The sequence below is a fragment of the Lissotriton vulgaris genome, chromosome 10 (assembly GCF_964263255.1).
Source record: "Lissotriton vulgaris chromosome 10, aLisVul1.2, whole genome shotgun sequence".
Lineage (NCBI taxonomy): Eukaryota > Metazoa > Chordata > Amphibia > Caudata > Salamandridae > Lissotriton > Lissotriton vulgaris.
In genome coordinates this window covers 535,444,652-535,459,956 of record NC_141698.1, presented here as the reverse complement: position 1 = coordinate 535,459,956, position 15,305 = coordinate 535,444,652, and the positions used below count along the sequence as shown (strand labels likewise).

At 47.5% G+C, this 15,305-nt stretch overlaps 25 non-coding genes across 25 annotated transcripts; all 25 read right to left on the bottom strand.

Annotated features, from left to right (window-relative positions):
* Positions 1–991: 991 nt before the first annotated feature.
* TRNAL-CAA (transfer RNA leucine (anticodon CAA)) lies at positions 992–1,103 on the bottom strand. Its single transcript has 2 exons — positions 1,066–1,103; positions 992–1,037 (listed from the first exon to the last, which is right to left on the bottom strand). It is a non-coding gene; the product is annotated as a tRNA-Leu (tRNA).
* A 293-nt stretch (positions 1,104–1,396) lies between these two features.
* Positions 1,397–1,469, bottom strand: TRNAV-AAC (transfer RNA valine (anticodon AAC)). Its single transcript has one exon. It is a non-coding gene; the product is annotated as a tRNA-Val (tRNA).
* A 386-nt stretch (positions 1,470–1,855) lies between these two features.
* Positions 1,856–1,927, bottom strand: TRNAP-AGG (transfer RNA proline (anticodon AGG)). Its single transcript has one exon. It is a non-coding gene; the product is annotated as a tRNA-Pro (tRNA).
* A 406-nt stretch (positions 1,928–2,333) lies between these two features.
* On the bottom strand, positions 2,334–2,406 carry TRNAV-UAC (transfer RNA valine (anticodon UAC)). The gene has a single exon. It is a non-coding gene; the product is annotated as a tRNA-Val (tRNA).
* Positions 2,407–3,794: 1,388 nt separating this feature from the next.
* Positions 3,795–3,906, bottom strand: TRNAL-CAA (transfer RNA leucine (anticodon CAA)). Its single transcript has 2 exons — positions 3,869–3,906; positions 3,795–3,840 (listed from the first exon to the last, which is right to left on the bottom strand). It is a non-coding gene; the product is annotated as a tRNA-Leu (tRNA).
* A 294-nt stretch (positions 3,907–4,200) lies between these two features.
* TRNAV-AAC (transfer RNA valine (anticodon AAC)) lies at positions 4,201–4,273 on the bottom strand. The gene has a single exon. It is a non-coding gene; the product is annotated as a tRNA-Val (tRNA).
* Positions 4,274–4,658: 385 nt separating this feature from the next.
* Positions 4,659–4,730, bottom strand: TRNAP-AGG (transfer RNA proline (anticodon AGG)). The gene has a single exon. It is a non-coding gene; the product is annotated as a tRNA-Pro (tRNA).
* A 406-nt stretch (positions 4,731–5,136) lies between these two features.
* Positions 5,137–5,209, bottom strand: TRNAV-UAC (transfer RNA valine (anticodon UAC)). Its single transcript has one exon. It is a non-coding gene; the product is annotated as a tRNA-Val (tRNA).
* A 384-nt stretch (positions 5,210–5,593) lies between these two features.
* TRNAP-CGG (transfer RNA proline (anticodon CGG)) lies at positions 5,594–5,665 on the bottom strand. The gene has a single exon. It is a non-coding gene; the product is annotated as a tRNA-Pro (tRNA).
* Positions 5,666–6,591: 926 nt separating this feature from the next.
* Positions 6,592–6,703, bottom strand: TRNAL-CAA (transfer RNA leucine (anticodon CAA)). The gene is made up of 2 exons: positions 6,666–6,703; positions 6,592–6,637 (listed from the first exon to the last, which is right to left on the bottom strand). It is a non-coding gene; the product is annotated as a tRNA-Leu (tRNA).
* Positions 6,704–6,997: 294 nt separating this feature from the next.
* On the bottom strand, positions 6,998–7,070 carry TRNAV-AAC (transfer RNA valine (anticodon AAC)). The gene has a single exon. It is a non-coding gene; the product is annotated as a tRNA-Val (tRNA).
* A 385-nt stretch (positions 7,071–7,455) lies between these two features.
* Positions 7,456–7,527, bottom strand: TRNAP-AGG (transfer RNA proline (anticodon AGG)). Its single transcript has one exon. It is a non-coding gene; the product is annotated as a tRNA-Pro (tRNA).
* Positions 7,528–7,933: 406 nt separating this feature from the next.
* Positions 7,934–8,006, bottom strand: TRNAV-UAC (transfer RNA valine (anticodon UAC)). Its single transcript has one exon. It is a non-coding gene; the product is annotated as a tRNA-Val (tRNA).
* A 384-nt stretch (positions 8,007–8,390) lies between these two features.
* On the bottom strand, positions 8,391–8,462 carry TRNAP-CGG (transfer RNA proline (anticodon CGG)). The gene has a single exon. It is a non-coding gene; the product is annotated as a tRNA-Pro (tRNA).
* A 926-nt stretch (positions 8,463–9,388) lies between these two features.
* On the bottom strand, positions 9,389–9,500 carry TRNAL-CAA (transfer RNA leucine (anticodon CAA)). The gene is made up of 2 exons: positions 9,463–9,500; positions 9,389–9,434 (listed from the first exon to the last, which is right to left on the bottom strand). It is a non-coding gene; the product is annotated as a tRNA-Leu (tRNA).
* Positions 9,501–9,794: 294 nt separating this feature from the next.
* On the bottom strand, positions 9,795–9,867 carry TRNAV-AAC (transfer RNA valine (anticodon AAC)). Its single transcript has one exon. It is a non-coding gene; the product is annotated as a tRNA-Val (tRNA).
* Positions 9,868–10,252: 385 nt separating this feature from the next.
* TRNAP-AGG (transfer RNA proline (anticodon AGG)) lies at positions 10,253–10,324 on the bottom strand. Its single transcript has one exon. It is a non-coding gene; the product is annotated as a tRNA-Pro (tRNA).
* Positions 10,325–10,730: 406 nt separating this feature from the next.
* On the bottom strand, positions 10,731–10,803 carry TRNAV-UAC (transfer RNA valine (anticodon UAC)). The gene has a single exon. It is a non-coding gene; the product is annotated as a tRNA-Val (tRNA).
* Positions 10,804–11,187: 384 nt separating this feature from the next.
* TRNAP-CGG (transfer RNA proline (anticodon CGG)) lies at positions 11,188–11,259 on the bottom strand. The gene has a single exon. It is a non-coding gene; the product is annotated as a tRNA-Pro (tRNA).
* A 926-nt stretch (positions 11,260–12,185) lies between these two features.
* TRNAL-CAA (transfer RNA leucine (anticodon CAA)) lies at positions 12,186–12,297 on the bottom strand. The gene is made up of 2 exons: positions 12,260–12,297; positions 12,186–12,231 (listed from the first exon to the last, which is right to left on the bottom strand). It is a non-coding gene; the product is annotated as a tRNA-Leu (tRNA).
* A 294-nt stretch (positions 12,298–12,591) lies between these two features.
* On the bottom strand, positions 12,592–12,664 carry TRNAV-AAC (transfer RNA valine (anticodon AAC)). The gene has a single exon. It is a non-coding gene; the product is annotated as a tRNA-Val (tRNA).
* A 385-nt stretch (positions 12,665–13,049) lies between these two features.
* Positions 13,050–13,121, bottom strand: TRNAP-AGG (transfer RNA proline (anticodon AGG)). Its single transcript has one exon. It is a non-coding gene; the product is annotated as a tRNA-Pro (tRNA).
* Positions 13,122–13,527: 406 nt separating this feature from the next.
* TRNAV-UAC (transfer RNA valine (anticodon UAC)) lies at positions 13,528–13,600 on the bottom strand. The gene has a single exon. It is a non-coding gene; the product is annotated as a tRNA-Val (tRNA).
* A 384-nt stretch (positions 13,601–13,984) lies between these two features.
* Positions 13,985–14,056, bottom strand: TRNAP-CGG (transfer RNA proline (anticodon CGG)). Its single transcript has one exon. It is a non-coding gene; the product is annotated as a tRNA-Pro (tRNA).
* A 926-nt stretch (positions 14,057–14,982) lies between these two features.
* Positions 14,983–15,094, bottom strand: TRNAL-CAA (transfer RNA leucine (anticodon CAA)). Its single transcript has 2 exons — positions 15,057–15,094; positions 14,983–15,028 (listed from the first exon to the last, which is right to left on the bottom strand). It is a non-coding gene; the product is annotated as a tRNA-Leu (tRNA).
* Between the last annotated feature and the right edge of the window lie 211 nt (positions 15,095–15,305).

Below are 15,305 nucleotides of genomic sequence, written 5' to 3'. Positions count from 1 at the left end.
GATTTGAACCCGGGACCTCTCGCACCCAAAACGAGAATCATACCCCTAGACCAACGAGCCTGAGTGGCCAAGATACATTTTGAACAATTACTGAAGCGTCTTTCAGAAAATAGCAGGGCTATTTGGCTCGTCTCCCTATAAGTGAGCCACACAAAGTCATGTTTTCTCTCAAGTTGTTGTTTTTTCACTCCAGCAAGGAAGGGGGCAGCCAATCTCCTATCGGCCAGTGAGCAGTAAAAAGGCACAGATGAGAACAGCAACCACTTTCTGGCACTTGTACTCCTCTGCAAGTCCTGGACCCTTGCTCCATAGACTTCCACACCAGAAGCAATGAAGGGCCCACCATTTCTTGCACCTGAGAAAGTGGTGTTTGATATTTGCATTCAAACGCGCTCGCTCAGCGCTCGATCAGGCTCGATCAGGCGAGATTTATATGAGTGGCTCACAGGCCTGAAACATTCACCTGGGAGACCCAGAGTGGCTGACTTCCCAGTATGGCCATTGTTGGGCGAGTCTCCTCCTTTCCTCCGACTCAATCTAGAATTGGCTGCAAATCACAAGAGGGAGTGCAATGTCCGTGTGTAGTGCCTACTCCCAGCTACCTCTCTGTCTTCCTTATGTAAATTAGAATTTGCAAGGGGGGACCATTGGCAATCTGCTCCTCCCACATAACCAGGAAGCCCTGTTGAACATGTCTGCCTGTGTTGTTCCAGGAACACTGCCTTCTCTGCCCAAAAGGTGGCAGGAGAGCCTCACAACAAATGATGGGATCAAATGCTTATTTCGAAACCCAGCATGGCAGTTACTGTGATGGAGTGCAAATGTAATGGAAGGTGTGCCTGAGGTGTCCCTTTCAGAAATACATGGAATTGTGATTGAGGGCCCAGCCTGGTGGATTTCTCTTTATTTACTACAGGTTCCTGCAAATATTGTGGTGTGTCTGGGGAATGCACTGCAAAAATTAGGAAGACTTAAGGGTGTAAAAGGGACCTGTCAGAAGTGGGATTTGAACCCACGCCTCCATGAGGAGACCAGAAGGCTCAGCATCACTGAAGATCAAGCTCTCTTGAGTCTGGCGCCTTAGACCACTCGGCCATCCTGACGGCTCAGGGTGTGCTTAGTTCTGACTCTTCTGTCTGCACCTGCCAACGTTTCCACTTACAACGTTCACAGCAATGTCACAGGTGTAAAGGCCCCAACAATACAACATAGCTTAAATAAAATAAAAATAGGCCCAAGAACAACCCCCAGATGATCGATGGAGATAACTTTGTTTCGTCTGCAAAGGTAAAGAAATTTTCTCACGGCTCACTGTGTCCAAAGACCACCTCTTCTTAAACTTGCATTGAGATAATAAGGTTTTAGAGTGTGCACAAAAAAAGCATCCAATGCACAGTGTTTCTGCCCGGTCTCGAACCGGGGACCTTTCGCGTGTTAGGCGAACGTGATGACCACTACACTACAGAAACTACCTTGGTGCTTTCTACTGTTAGAGGAAAGTTTCTCTCAAGTCTTCAACCCTACTTCTATTCTGCTGTATCAGCAGCGGCTCAGAATGTGCAGAACAAGTGTGAAAACCTCAGAGATATCATCCAACATGCTTGCAATTAGACGTATTCAAAACTCACTTGTGCAGGCATCGACAGGCAAATATCTGATGCCTAAATGCCAGCGAGTACAGCTTGGGAAAGCATCACCTGGGACACACTGAGACTAAGCAGGTAGGCAGATAAAGCATGGTGATCCATTTTTCTTCTGAGGTTAGAAATATGTTGTGCAACAATGCACCCAGTATAACGAGAAATAGTCAGGCATAGTGCAATTTTAGTAGGGTTTGTATGTTTACCTCTAAAAAGGGCTCGTCCGGGATTTGAACCCGGGACCTATCGCACCCTAAGCGAGAATCATACCCCTGGACCAACGAGCCACGCAAGAGTCACCTCTGACACAGCTCCAGGGGTTAGTGGCAGCTAGCCAGTACATGCTGCTCTGTTCTGCAATATGATTGCTGTCTTTTTCATGACCGTCATCAAACAAGAAATTAAAAAGCCTCTGTCCTTCAGACAGTTTGTTTGCTTTAAGTGTCTGCTCGTGGTGAGGACAAGAGAAGCATTTCTGCTCTCATGCCTTGCTTTCATGAAGTAGGCCCACCCTACAGAGCAAAGTGCGAGCAAGCGAATGGCGCAAGCTATCGTCACTTCTCTTTTCGAGCTGTCACTGAGATCTCTGGAGCACACTACGTCAGGCTGGTGAGGAATAGACAGCCTCTATTATCTCAGCTTTCCTATAAAGTGAGCCAGTAAATGCAAACACTGTGAAAAACAGCAAGCTGCTGTTTCTGCCCGGTCTCGAACCAGGCACCTTTCGCGTGTAAGGCGAACGTGATAACCACTACACTACAGAAACAGACACTACCTCAGGAATCTTGTTGGCATGTATTGGGTTGGAATGCACAGACTAAAGGCCAACGTCCTTGAAGCTCAAAGTTGGGCTCTCCTTACCCGGTCTCTCTTTCTTTGGAAGACAGGAATGAGGACCACTTTTTTTCCAAGAGGCGATTTGGAAACCATATCCTGAAATGACACTAGAAAAACACTTTGCATGTAATGTTCCTACACTGCTGGTCCAGCCCAGAAAAGCAGTTGCAACGAAGTCCTGCACTCCTTTATCATGTCAAAAGTGGAAAATAGCGTGCAGGGTAAGGAACCTTCTCGACATACACAGCGTCTTATAGCATTGAAAAGAAGAAAGGCTCCTATATGACAAGCAGCCTGAAAACTTCCACAGGATGGGCTCGTCCGGGATTTGAACCCGGGACCTCTCGCACCCAAAACGAGAATCATACCCCTAGACCAACGAGCCTGAGTGGCCAAGATACATTTTGAACAATTACTGAAGCGTCTTTCAGAAAATAGCAGGGCTATTTGGCTCGTCTCCCTATAAGTGAGCCACACAAAGTCATGTTTTCTCTCAAGTTGTTGTTTTTTCACTCCAGCAAGGAAGGGGGCAGCCAATCTCCTATCGGCCAGTGAGCAGTAAAAAGGCACAGATGAGAACAGCAACCACTTTCTGGCACTTGTACTCCTCTGCAAGTCCTGGACCCTTGCTCCATAGACTTCCACACCAGAAGCAATGAAGGGCCCACCATTTCTTGCACCTGAGAAAGTGGTGTTTGATATTTGCATTCAAACGCGCTCGCTCAGCGCTCGATCAGGCTCGATCAGGCGAGATTTATATGAGTGGCTCACAGGCCTGAAACATTCACCTGGTAGACCCAGAGTGGCTGACTTCCCAGTATGGCCATTGCTGGGCGAGTCTCCTCCTTTCCTCCTGCCTCAATCTAGAATTGGCTGCAAATCACAAGAGGGAGTGCAATGTCCGTGTGTAGTGCCTACTCCCAGCTACCTCTCTGTCTTCCTTATGTAAATTAGAATTTGCAAGGGGGGACCATTGGCAATCTGCTCCTCCCACATAACCAGGAAGCCCTGTTGAACATGTCTGCCTGTGTTGTTGCAGGGACAGTGCCTTCTCTGCCCAAAAGGTGGCAGGAGAGCCTCACAACAAATGATGGGATCAACTGCTTATTTCGAAACCCAGCATGGCAGTTACTGTGATGGAGTGCAAATGTAATGGAAGGTGTGCCTGAGGTGTCCCTTTCAGAAATACATGGAATTGTGATTGAGGGCCCAGCCTGGTGGATTTCTCTTTATTTACTACAGGTTCCTGCAAATATTGTGGTGTGTGTGGGGAATGCACTGCAAAAATTTGGAAGACTTAAGGGTGTAAAAGGGACCTGTCAGAAGTGGGATTTGAACCCACGCCTCCATGAGGAGACCAGAAGGCTCAGCATCACTGAAGATCAAGCTCTCTTGAGTCTGGCGCCTTAGACCACTCGGCCATCCTGACGGCTCAGGGTGTGCTTAGTTCTGACTTTTCTGTCTGCACCTGCCAACGTTTCCACTCACAACGTTCACAGCAATGTCACAGGTGTAAAGGCCCCAACAATACAACATAGCTTATACAAAATAAAAATAGGCCCAAGAACAACCCCCAGATGATGGATGGAGATAACTTTGTTTCGTCTGCAAAGGTAAAGAATGTTTTTCACGGCTCACTGTGTTCAAAGACCACCTCTTCTTAAACTTGCATTGAGATAATAAGGTTTTAGAGTGTGCACTAAAAAAAGCACCCAATGCACAGTGTTTCTGCCCGGTCTCGAACCGGGGACCTTTCGCGTGTTAGGCGAACGTGATGACCACTACACTACAGAAACTACCTTGATGCTGTCTACTGTTAGAGGAAAGTTTCTCTCAAGTCTTCACCCTACTTCTATTCTGCTCTATCAGCAGCGGCTCAGAATGTGCGGAACAAGTGTGAAAACCTCAGAGATATCATCCAACATGCTTGCAATTACACGTATTCAAAACTCACTTGTGCAGGCATCGACAGGCAAATATCTGATGCCTAAATGCCAGCGAGTACAGCTTGGGAAAGCATCACCTGGGACACACTGAGACTAAGCAGGTAGGCAGATAAAGCATGGTGATCCATTTTTCTTCTGAGGTTAGAAATATGTTGTGCAACAATGCACCCAGTATAATGAGAAATAGTCAGGCATAGTCCATTTTTAGTAGGATTTGTATGTTAACCTCTAAAAAGGGCTCGTCCGGGATTTGAACCCGGGACCTCTCGCACCCTAAGCGAGAATCATACCCCTAGACCAACGAGCCACGCAAGAGTCACCTCTGACACGGCTCCAGGGGTTAGTGGCAGCTAGCCAGTACATGCTGCTCTGTTCTGCAATATGATTGCTGTCTTTTCCATGACCGTCATCAAACAAGAAATTAAAAAGCCTCTGTCCTTCAGACAGTTTGTTTGCTTTAAGTGTCTGCTCGTGGTGAGGACAAGAGAAGCATTTCTTCTCTCATGCCTTGCTTTCATGAAGTAGGCCCACCCTACAGAGCAAAGTGCGAGCAAGCGAATGGCGCAAGCTATCGTCACTTCTCTTTTCGAGCTGTCACTGAGATCTCTGGAGCACACTACGTCAGGCTGGTGAGGAATAGACAGCCTCTATTATCTCAGCTTTCCTATAAAGTGAGCCAGTAAATGCAAACACTGTGAAAAACAGCAAGCTGCTGTTTCTGCCCGGTCTCGAACCAGGGACCTTTCGCGTGTAAGGCGAACGTGATAACCACTACACTACAGAAACAGACACTACCTCAGGAATCTTGTTGGCATGTATTGGGTTGGAATGCACCGACTAAGGGCCAACGTCCTTGAAGCTCAAAGTTGGGCTCTCCTTACCCGGTCTCTCTTTCTTTGGAAGACAGGAATGAGGACCGCTTTTTTTCCAATAGGCGATTTTGAAACCATATCCTGAAATTACACTAGAAAAACACTTTGCATGTAATGTTCCTACACTGCTGGTCCTGCCCAGAAAAGCAGTTGCAACGAAGTCCTGCACTCCTTTATCAGGTCAAAAGTGGAAAATAGCGTGCAGGGTAAGGAACCTTCTCGACATACACAGCGTCTTATAGCATTGAAAAGAAGAAAGGCTCCTATATGACAAGCAGCCTGAAAACTTCCACAGGATGGGCTCGTCCGGGATTTGAACCCGGGACCTCTCGCACCCGAAGCGAGAATCATACCCCTAGACCAACGAGCCTGAGTGGCCAGGAGACATTTTGAACAATTACTGAGGCGTCTTTCAGAAAACAGCAGGGCTATTTGGCTCGTCTCCCTATAAGTGAGCCACACAAAGTCATGTTTTCTCTCAAGTGGTTGTTTTTTCACTCCAGCAAGGAAGGGGGAAGCCAATCTCCTATCGGCCAGTGAGCAGTAAAAAGATGAGAACAGCAAGCACTTTCTGGCACTTGCACTCCTCTGCAAGTCCTGAACCCTTGCTCCATAGACTTCCACACCAGAAGCAACGAAGGGCCCACCATTTCTTGCGCCTGAGAAAGAGGTGTTTGATATTGGCATTCAAACGCGCTCGCTCAGCGCTCGATCAGGCTCGATCAGGCGAGATTTAAATGAGTGGCTCACAGGCCTGAAACATTCACCTGGTAGACCCAGAGTGGCTGACTTCCCAGTATGGCCATTGCTGGGCGAGTCTCCTCCTTTCCTCCTGCCTCAATCTAGAATTGGCTGCAAATCACAAGAGGGAGTGCAATGTCCGTGTGTAGTGCCTACTCCCAGCTACCTCTCTGTCTTCCTTATGTAAATTAGAATTTGCAAGGGGGGACCATTGGCAATCTGCTCCTCCCACATAACCAGGAAGCCCTGTTGAACATGTCTGCCTGTGTTGTTGCAGGGACAGTGCCTTCTCTGCCCAAAAGGTGGCAGGAGAGCCTCACAACAAATGATGGGATCAACTGCTTATTTCGAAACCCAGCATGGCAGTTACTGTGATGGAGTGCAAATGTAATGGAAGGTGTGCCTGAGGTGTCCCTTTCAGAAATACATGGAATTGTGATTGAGGGCCCAGCCTGGTGGATTTCTCTTTATTTACTACAGGTTCCTGCAAATATTGTGGTGTGTGTGGGGAATGCACTGCAAAAATTTGGAAGACTTAAGGGTGTAAAAGGGACCTGTCAGAAGTGGGATTTGAACCCACGCCTCCATGAGGAGACCAGAAGGCTCAGCATCACTGAAGATCAAGCTCTCTTGAGTCTGGCGCCTTAGACCACTCGGCCATCCTGACGGCTCAGGGTGTGCTTAGTTCTGACTTTTCTGTCTGCACCTGCCAACGTTTCCACTCACAACGTTCACAGCAATGTCACAGGTGTAAAGGCCCCAACAATACAACATAGCTTATACAAAATAAAAATAGGCCCAAGAACAACCCCCAGATGATGGATGGAGATAACTTTGTTTCGTCTGCAAAGGTAAAGAATGTTTTTCACGGCTCACTGTGTTCAAAGACCACCTCTTCTTAAACTTGCATTGAGATAATAAGGTTTTAGAGTGTGCACTAAAAAAAGCACCCAATGCACAGTGTTTCTGCCCGGTCTCGAACCGGGGACCTTTCGCGTGTTAGGCGAACGTGATGACCACTACACTACAGAAACTACCTTGATGCTGTCTACTGTTAGAGGAAAGTTTCTCTCAAGTCTTCACCCTACTTCTATTCTGCTCTATCAGCAGCGGCTCAGAATGTGCAGAACAAGTGTGAAAACCTCAGAGATATCATCCAACATGCTTGCAATTACACGTATTCAAAACTCACTTGTGCAGGCATCGACAGGCAAATATCTGATGCCTAAATGCCAGCGAGTACAGCTTGGGAAAGCATCACCTGGGACACACTGAGACTAAGCAGGTAGGCAGATAAAGCATGGTGATCCATTTTTCTTCTGAGGTTAGAAATATGTTGTGCAACAATGCACCCAGTATAATGAGAAATAGTCAGGCATAGTCCATTTTTAGTAGGATTTGTATGTTAACCTCTAAAAAGGGCTCGTCCGGGATTTGAACCCGGGACCTCTCGCACCCTAAGCGAGAACCATACCCCTAGACCAACGAGCCACGCAAGAGTCACCTCTGACACGGCTCCAGGGGTTAGTGGCAGCTAGCCAGTACATGCTGCTCTGTTCTGCAATATGATTGCTGTCTTTTCCATGACCGTCATCAAACAAGAAATTAAAAAGCCTCTGTCCTTCAGACAGTTTGTTTGCTTTAAGTGTCTGCTCGTGGTGAGGACAAGAGAAGCATTTCTTCTCTCATGCCTTGCTTTCATGAAGTAGGCCCACCCTACAGAGCAAAGTGCGAGCAAGCGAATGGCGCAAGCTATCGTCACTTCTCTTTTCGAGCTGTCACTGAGATCTCTGGAGCACACTACGTCAGGCTGGTGAGGAATAGACAGCCTCTATTATCTCAGCTTTCCTATAAAGTGAGCCAGTAAATGCAAACACTGTGAAAAACAGCAAGCTGCTGTTTCTGCCCGGTCTCGAACCAGGGACCTTTCGCGTGTAAGGCGAACGTGATAACCACTACACTACAGAAACAGACACTACCTCAGGAATCTTGTTGGCATGTATTGGGTTGGAATGCACCGACTAAGGGCCAACGTCCTTGAAGCTCAAAGTTGGGCTCTCCTTACCCGGTCTCTCTTTCTTTGGAAGACAGGAATGAGGACCGCTTTTTTTCCAATAGGCGATTTTGAAACCATATCCTGAAATTACACTAGAAAAACACTTTGCATGTAATGTTCCTACACTGCTGGTCCTGCCCAGAAAAGCAGTTGCAACGAAGTCCTGCACTCCTTTATCAGGTCAAAAGTGGAAAATAGCGTGCAGGGTAAGGAACCTTCTCGACATACACAGCGTCTTATAGCATTGAAAAGAAGAAAGGCTCCTATATGACAAGCAGCCTGAAAACTTCCACAGGATGGGCTCGTCCGGGATTTGAACCCGGGACCTCTCGCACCCGAAGCGAGAATCATACCCCTAGACCAACGAGCCTGAGTGGCCAGGAGACATTTTGAACAATTACTGAAGCGTCTTTCAGAAAACAGCAGGGCTATTTGGCTCGTCTCCCTATAAGTGAGCCACACAAAGTCATGTTTTCTCTCAAGTGGTTGTTTTTTCACTCCAGCAAGGAAGGGGGAAGCCAATCTCCTATCGGCCAGTGAGCAGTAAAAAGATGAGAACAGCAAGCACTTTCTGGCACTTGCACTCCTCTGCAAGTCCTGAACCCTTGCTCCATAGACTTCCACACCAGAAGCAACGAAGGGCCCACCATTTCTTGCGCCTGAGAAAGAGGTGTTTGATATTTGGATTCAAACGCGCTCGCTCAGCGCTCGATCAGGCTCGATCAGGCGAGATTTAAATGAGTGGCTCACAGGCCTGAAACATTCACCTGGTAGACCCAGAGTGGCTGACTTCCCAGTATGGCCATTGCTGGGCGAGTCTCCTCCTTTCCTCCTGCCTCAATCTAGAATTGGCTGCAAATCACAAGAGGGAGTGCAATGTCCGTGTGTAGTGCCTACTCCCAGCTACCTCTCTGTCTTCCTTATGTAAATTAGAATTTGCAAGGGGGGACCATTGGCAATCTGCTCCTCCCACATAACCAGGAAGCCCTGTTGAACATGTCTGCCTGTGTTGTTGCAGGGACAGTGCCTTCTCTGCCCAAAAGGTGGCAGGAGAGCCTCACAACAAATGATGGGATCAACTGCTTATTTCGAAACCCAGCATGGCAGTTACTGTGATGGAGTGCAAATGTAATGGAAGGTGTGCCTGAGGTGTCCCTTTCAGAAATACATGGAATTGTGATTGAGGGCCCAGCCTGGTGGATTTCTCTTTATTTACTACAGGTTCCTGCAAATATTGTGGTGTGTGTGGGGAATGCACTGCAAAAATTTGGAAGACTTAAGGGTGTAAAAGGGACCTGTCAGAAGTGGGATTTGAACCCACGCCTCCATGAGGAGACCAGAAGGCTCAGCATCACTGAAGATCAAGCTCTCTTGAGTCTGGCGCCTTAGACCACTCGGCCATCCTGACGGCTCAGGGTGTGCTTAGTTCTGACTTTTCTGTCTGCACCTGCCAACGTTTCCACTCACAACGTTCACAGCAATGTCACAGGTGTAAAGGCCCCAACAATACAACATAGCTTATACAAAATAAAAATAGGCCCAAGAACAACCCCCAGATGATGGATGGAGATAACTTTGTTTCGTCTGCAAAGGTAAAGAATGTTTTTCACGGCTCACTGTGTTCAAAGACCACCTCTTCTTAAACTTGCATTGAGATAATAAGGTTTTAGAGTGTGCACTAAAAAAAGCACCCAATGCACAGTGTTTCTGCCCGGTCTCGAACCGGGGACCTTTCGCGTGTTAGGCGAACGTGATGACCACTACACTACAGAAACTACCTTGATGCTGTCTACTGTTAGAGGAAAGTTTCTCTCAAGTCTTCACCCTACTTCTATTCTGCTCTATCAGCAGCGGCTCAGAATGTGCAGAACAAGTGTGAAAACCTCAGAGATATCATCCAACATGCTTGCAATTACACGTATTCAAAACTCACTTGTGCAGGCATCGACAGGCAAATATCTGATGCCTAAATGCCAGCGAGTACAGCTTGGGAAAGCATCACCTGGGACACACTGAGACTAAGCAGGTAGGCAGATAAAGCATGGTGATCCATTTTTCTTCTGAGGTTAGAAATATGTTGTGCAACAATGCACCCAGTATAATGAGAAATAGTCAGGCATAGTCCATTTTTAGTAGGATTTGTATGTTAACCTCTAAAAAGGGCTCGTCCGGGATTTGAACCCGGGACCTCTCGCACCCTAAGCGAGAATCATACCCCTAGACCAACGAGCCATGCAAGAGTCACCTCTGACACGGCTCCAGGGGTTAGTGGCAGCTAGCCAGTACATGCTGCTCTGTTCTGCAATATGATTGCTGTCTTTTCCATGACCGTCATCAAACAAGAAATTAAAAAGCCTCTGTCCTTCAGACAGTTTGTTTGCTTTAAGTGTCTGCTCGTGGTGAGGACAAGAGAAGCATTTCTTCTCTCATGCCTTGCTTTCATGAAGTAGGCCCACCCTACAGAGCAAAGTGCGAGCAAGCGAATGGCGCAAGCTATCGTCACTTCTCTTTTCGAGCTGTCACTGAGATCTCTGGAGCACACTACGTCAGGCTGGTGAGGAATAGACAGCCTCTATTATCTCAGCTTTCCTATAAAGTGAGCCAGTAAATGCAAACACTGTGAAAAACAGCAAGCTGCTGTTTCTGCCCGGTCTCGAACCAGGGACCTTTCGCGTGTAAGGCGAACGTGATAACCACTACACTACAGAAACAGACACTACCTCAGGAATCTTGTTGGCATGTATTGGGTTGGAATGCACCGACTAAGGGCCAACGTCCTTGAAGCTCAAAGTTGGGCTCTCCTTACCCGGTCTCTCTTTCTTTGGAAGACAGGAATGAGGACCGCTTTTTTTCCAATAGGCGATTTTGAAACCATATCCTGAAATTACACTAGAAAAACACTTTGCATGTAATGTTCCTACACTGCTGGTCCTGCCCAGAAAAGCAGTTGCAACGAAGTCCTGCACTCCTTTATCAGGTCAAAAGTGGAAAATAGCGTGCAGGGTAAGGAACCTTCTCGACATACACAGCGTCTTATAGCATTGAAAAGAAGAAAGGCTCCTATATGACAAGCAGCCTGAAAACTTCCACAGGATGGGCTCGTCCGGGATTTGAACCCGGGACCTCTCGCACCCGAAGCGAGAATCATACCCCTAGACCAACGAGCCTGAGTGGCCAGGAGACATTTTGAACAATTACTGAAGCGTCTTTCAGAAAACAGCAGGGCTATTTGGCTCGTCTCCCTATAAGTGAGCCACACAAAGTCATGTTTTCTCTCAAGTGGTTGTTTTTTCACTCCAGCAAGGAAGGGGGAAGCCAATCTCCTATCGGCCAGTGAGCAGTAAAAAGATGAGAACAGCAAGCACTTTCTGGCACTTGCACTCCTCTGCAAGTCCTGAACCCTTGCTCCATAGACTTCCACACCAGAAGCAACGAAGGGCCCACCATTTCTTGCGCCTGAGAAAGAGGTGTTTGATATTTGGATTCAAACGCGCTCGCTCAGCGCTCGATCAGGCTCGATCAGGCGAGATTTAAATGAGTGGCTCACAGGCCTGAAACATTCACCTGGTAGACCCAGAGTGGCTGACTTCCCAGTATGGCCATTGCTGGGCGAGTCTCCTCCTTTCCTCCTGCCTCAATCTAGAATTGGCTGCAAATCACAAGAGGGAGTGCAATGTCCGTGTGTAGTGCCTACTCCCAGCTACCTCTCTGTCTTCCTTATGTAAATTAGAATTTGCAAGGGGGGACCATTGGCAATCTGCTCCTCCCACATAACCAGGAAGCCCTGTTGAACATGTCTGCCTGTGTTGTTGCAGGGACAGTGCCTTCTCTGCCCAAAAGGTGGCAGGAGAGCCTCACAACAAATGATGGGATCAACTGCTTATTTCGAAACCCAGCATGGCAGTTACTGTGATGGAGTGCAAATGTAATGGAAGGTGTGCCTGAGGTGTCCCTTTCAGAAATACATGGAATTGTGATTGAGGGCCCAGCCTGGTGGATTTCTCTTTATTTACTACAGGTTCCTGCAAATATTGTGGTGTGTGTGGGGAATGCACTGCAAAAATTTGGAAGACTTAAGGGTGTAAAAGGGACCTGTCAGAAGTGGGATTTGAACCCACGCCTCCATGAGGAGACCAGAAGGCTCAGCATCACTGAAGATCAAGCTCTCTTGAGTCTGGCGCCTTAGACCACTCGGCCATCCTGACGGCTCAGGGTGTGCTTAGTTCTGACTTTTCTGTCTGCACCTGCCAACGTTTCCACTCACAACGTTCACAGCAATGTCACAGGTGTAAAGGCCCCAACAATACAACATAGCTTATACAAAATAAAAATAGGCCCAAGAACAACCCCCAGATGATGGATGGAGATAACTTTGTTTCGTCTGCAAAGGTAAAGAATGTTTTTCACGGCTCACTGTGTTCAAAGACCACCTCTTCTTAAACTTGCATTGAGATAATAAGGTTTTAGAGTGTGCACTAAAAAAAGCACCCAATGCACAGTGTTTCTGCCCGGTCTCGAACCGGGGACCTTTCGCGTGTTAGGCGAACGTGATGACCACTACACTACAGAAACTACCTTGATGCTGTCTACTGTTAGAGGAAAGTTTCTCTCAAGTCTTCACCCTACTTCTATTCTGCTCTATCAGCAGCGGCTCAGAATGTGCAGAACAAGTGTGAAAACCTCAGAGATATCATCCAACATGCTTGCAATTACACGTATTCAAAACTCACTTGTGCAGGCATCGACAGGCAAATATCTGATGCCTAAATGCCAGCGAGTACAGCTTGGGAAAGCATCACCTGGGACACACTGAGACTAAGCAGGTAGGCAGATAAAGCATGGTGATCCATTTTTCTTCTGAGGTTAGAAATATGTTGTGCAACAATGCACCCAGTATAATGAGAAATAGTCAGGCATAGTCCATTTTTAGTAGGATTTGTATGTTAACCTCTAAAAAGGGCTCGTCCGGGATTTGAACCCGGGACCTCTCGCACCCTAAGCGAGAATCATACCCCTAGACCAACGAGCCACGCAAGAGTCACCTCTGACACGGCTCCAGGGGTTAGTGGCAGCTAGCCAGTACATGCTGCTCTGTTCTGCAATATGATTGCTGTCTTTTCCATGACCGTCATCAAACAAGAAATTAAAAAGCCTCTGTCCTTCAGACAGTTTGTTTGCTGTAAGTGTCTGCTCGTGGTGAGGACAAGAGAAGCATTTCTTCTCTCATGCCTTGCTTTCATGAAGTAGGCCCACCCTACAGAGCAAAGTGCGAGCAAGCGAATGGCGCAAGCTATCGTCACTTCTCTTTTCGAGCTGTCACTGAGATCTCTGGAGCACACTACGTCAGGCTGGTGAGGAATAGACAGCCTCTATTATCTCAGCTTTCCTATAAAGTGAGCCAGTAAATGCAAACACTGTGAAAAACAGCAAGCTGCTGTTTCTGCCCGGTCTCGAACCAGGGACCTTTCGCGTGTAAGGCGAACGTGATAACCACTACACTACAGAAACAGACACTACCTCAGGAATCTTGTTGGCATGTATTGGGTTGGAATGCACCGACTAAGGGCCAACGTCCTTGAAGCTCAAAGTTGGGCTCTCCTTACCCGGTCTCTCTTTCTTTGGAAGACAGGAATGAGGACCGCTTTTTTTCCAATAGGCGATTTTGAAACCATATCCTGAAATTACACTAGAAAAACACTTTGCATGTAATGTTCCTACACTGCTGGTCCTGCCCAGAAAAGCAGTTGCAACGAAGTCCTGCACTCCTTTATCAGGTCAAAAGTGGAAAATAGCGTGCAGGGTAAGGAACCTTCTCGACATACACAGCGTCTTATAGCATTGAAAAGAAGAAAGGCTCCTATATGACAAGCAGCCTGAAAACTTCCACAGGATGGGCTCGTCCGGGATTTGAACCCGGGACCTCTCGCACCCGAAGCGAGAATCATACCCCTAGACCAACGAGCCTGAGTGGCCAGGAGACATTTTGAACAATTACTGAAGCGTCTTTCAGAAAACAGCAGGGCTATTTGGCTCGTCTCCCTATAAGTGAGCCACACAAAGTCATGTTTTCTCTCAAGTGGTTGTTTTTTCACTCCAGCAAGGAAGGGGGAAGCCAATCTCCTATCGGCCAGTGAGCAGTAAAAAGATGAGAACAGCAAGCACTTTCTGGCACTTGCACTCCTCTGCAAGTCCTGAACCCTTGCTCCATAGACTTCCACACCAGAAGCAACGAAGGGCCCACCATTTCTTGCGCCTGAGAAAGAGGTGTTTGATATTTGGATTCAAACGCGCTCGCTCAGCGCTCGATCAGGCTCGATCAGGCGAGATTTAAATGAGTGGCTCACAGGCCTGAAACATTCACCTGGTAGACCCAGAGTGGCTGACTTCCCAGTATGGCCATTGCTGGGCGAGTCTCCTCCTTTCCTCCTGCCTCAATCTAGAATTGGCTGCAAATCACAAGAGGGAGTGCAATGTCCGTGTGTAGTGCCTACTCCCAGCTACCTCTCTGTCTTCCTTATGTAAATTAGAATTTGCAAGGGGGGACCATTGGCAATCTGCTCCTCCCACATAACCAGGAAGCCCTGTTGAACATGTCTGCCTGTGTTGTTGCAGGGACAGTGCCTTCTCTGCCCAAAAGGTGGCAGGAGAGCCTCACAACAAATGATGGGATCAACTGCTTATTTCGAAACCCAGCATGGCAGTTACTGTGATGGAGTGCAAATGTAATGGAAGGTGTGCCTGAGGTGTCCCTTTCAGAAATACATGGAATTGTGATTGAGGGCCCAGCCTGGTGGATTTCTCTTTATTTACTACAGGTTCCTGCAAATATTGTGGTGTGTGTGGGGAATGCACTGCAAAAATTTGGAAGACTTAAGGGTGTAAAAGGGACCTGTCAGAAGTGGGATTTGAACCCACGCCTCCATGAGGAGACCAGAAGGCTCAGCATCACTGAAGATCAAGCTCTCTTGAGTCTGGCGCCTTAGACCACTCGGCCATCCTGACGGCTCAGGGTGTGCTTAGTTCTGACTTTTCTGTCTGCACCTGCCAACGTTTCCACTCACAACGTTCACAGCAATGTCACAGGTGTAAAGGCCCCAACAATACAACATAGCTTATACAAAATAAAAATAGGCCCAAGAACAACCCCCAGATGATGGATGGAGATAACTTTGTTTCGTCTGCAAAGGTAAAGAATGTTTTTCACGGCTCACTG